Here is a 2,898-nt window from a genome sequence, read left to right as displayed (position 1 = left end):
GAGTACCCAGATACTCCAATTGGCGGTCCACATCGATACCGAGCTCGGCCAGCAACAGATACCAACTATAAATTCATCTTCGTCGGTCTCGACAATCAAACACTTTTTTTGCATCATGGCATCTCACAGGACCTGCTGCAGTATTAAGCGTCCGTCGGACTTCAACTGTATGCGTTGAGGTGAGCAAAGCTCCATCAATAACCCTCAAAGTGATTGGTGCATCCAATTCGACTAGCACAACAGCTGTATCCTGTTCGCGGAGCAGATCGACGTGCTTTCGCGAAATGATGTTCATATCCGAGCCGCTGTCGGCGCAATACGACAACTCCAGTGATCCGTTGATCACTACCGTAGGGCAGCTCACGTTGTTCGTCGTAGAAGGTGCATCGACGCGCTTCGAGCGCAATTTCTTGTTTTTGTCGTTGTTGACACCTCTCTTGCTTTTCCTTTCGGCCAGAATGGCTTCTTTCGCAGCCTCATCAAGGTCCGGGCACTGACTGAGCCAGTGGTCCTTGCCACAGTGAAAACAGCCTTTCCGCGGCTTGCTCTGAGGCGCTGTTGCTGATTTGGTCTGTATTTGCACAGATCATGGACGTTCGGAGGCTTTTTCAACCTTCCGGTCGGAGCTAGTACGCTGGTTGCCATGACGTGACCACTGGTCACCATCACTCTTTGTTTTCCCAGTATTGTGCGGAGTACTCGGTTGATGTCTGCGTTTGGCCAGCAGCTGATGCACTCGTTCTTGCTCCAGTACTTTCTCCTTTACCAGCATGTAAAGTGCACTCTCATCCGATTTGCTGCTTGCATCCACGATGCGTAGGTGTGTATCCACAGCCTCACGCAACGCAGCAGGCTCGAGATGTTTCCTGAGAATATTACACTTCTCTTTCTTCCCTGTCTCAGTGGAGAAGATACTTGCCATACCGTGCTGCAATATGATCTCATCGCAGCGCATGAAGTAGCTGATCACGCGAGCTTTCACATCACGCTCACGTAGGTTCATCTTCAGTTCGTCATCGAAAATTGCATCAACGTCGAGGATCGCGTCATTCATGACGTTTCCGACAATCTTGTCCAACTCTGCATTAATCCGATCATCAGTGACCTCCTCCACAGCCGTACCCCATTCAAGTCTGCACAACGTGCTGAGTAATTGCCGGTTGAACGAGTTTTTTACGCTTCGTAGCGCTTTCTCGTTGTCTTCGACTGTTACACTGCAACGCGCCTCAATAGCCACCTCGTACTCCTGTCGCTCACGCTTCCACTTCGCGAGGACGGCGTGGGATACATCCGTCACGTACGGTACATCGATGACACTGGAACTGTGGCCGCCGCGTTAACGCTTGTGTCGCCACTGTTCGTAGTAGCGGTCGTTTCAGCAGTCGCGGCTCTTTGACCAACTTGGGGGTTCGATCGGCTGCTACGAGTCCTCATCGTATTTGCACGATAGATTACTAAAGTTAACTTTGTGACGTGTTCACGATTTGGGAGCTGGAACCCCCGTTAAGCCAACGTTTACTGCTTAAAGTTGCTTGGTTGCTTGGTTGCTTCAATGTAAATTGAAGAGTGAGTTATCTAGTCTAGTTCAGGACGCACCCGCCTGCCATGACGGCAGCCCAAGGGATGTCGTCCTTGTGATCCACGTTGATTGCAGTAGAAGTGCAACCGGCTGTGCTTCATCATCCTGTCATGCCTAGTACTTGCGGACAGCACCTAAAGATCCGCTTAACTATAGCTGAGCAGTGATCTCTCCAACGAAGTTGGCTGCGGGTTGGAGGAGCTGGTGCAAGTGATCTTGCATTACATCACAGGTTGGCCTAGATTCGTTTTGAACGACTACAGACGAGTTCGTGCCTCAAGCTCAGTATGGATCATCAACACTGGTCCAAATAAAACCTACCAAGTCAAACTTGCTATGACAGTAGCCAACGATGCCACCCAATTGAAAGCCGTATTTTGCGCTGTCTTTGCTATTATTCTCAGTTATGGTCCTACCAGAGAGGATGTGTGCCTTGTCGGTGGTGATCTCGATTTATACGATGGGCGTTTTTGCGTAGAACTTGCCTCAGTGCGCCTGAATGCTGATGATATGCTCATCTTCAACTAGAGTGAATGTATTCGGAAGGCCGCCGTCACCGCCGTGGTCGGTTGGCCAGTGAGATCTGCCATGACAATGCTAACGGTATCGACACGCTCAGCAACTCGGATCAATATATTATGCACTGTTTGGCCAAGAGACAAGGTCCAGGTCCGAGTACTTGTTGCCGTGGGGTCCACCGATAGTCTCTCTCATTCTTATTGGAGAACTGGCTCTTGATCACCACTCGTCTGAAGAGAGTATAACTTGTGGAACCTTCGTTTTTTCCAAATGTTGGAACATCCACAGTTAATTTATTCGTCATTTATGCAGATTTTATTCGGATTGTCGTTGGCCCAGAGTTTGCACTGTTCCAAAAACTAAAGTTTTCGAATAAAACTAGTGGAAACTTATATTTCTGCAATGAAGTGGCAGAGGCACTCCATTGAAGCACCGATTGCTAAAAACATGAGCAACAAACCCCCTTCGTATTTATCGACTGCCATCTAACTGGTTTTCAACACGGTATTGTACCATAAGTATGTACTTGTTACTCAAATACGATACACTTCGTGTGGGCTATCGGTTGGTGTAATTAGGATCGACCAAGCCGGCTTTCAGCACACGTATTTATACAATACACAGCTCGACACTGTGTCAAACTGTGCTCACTGAACTACAGAGATACGGACAACTGTCGGTAGTTACTCCCAACTAGTACGTAATTTAATTTCGGTAAACAATACTGCTATATTCTAGTATTAGTGGAAGTTGCTTGTACCCTCCAGCGCATATCAGTCAGTAGGCTCAAAAAGGAAGCG

Source organism: Phytophthora parasitica, assembly GCF_000247585.1.
Source record: "Phytophthora parasitica INRA-310 unplaced genomic scaffold supercont2.1, whole genome shotgun sequence".
NCBI classification, from domain to species: Eukaryota; Oomycota; class Peronosporomycetes; order Peronosporales; family Peronosporaceae; genus Phytophthora; species Phytophthora nicotianae.
This window is presented reverse-complemented; position numbering follows the sequence as displayed.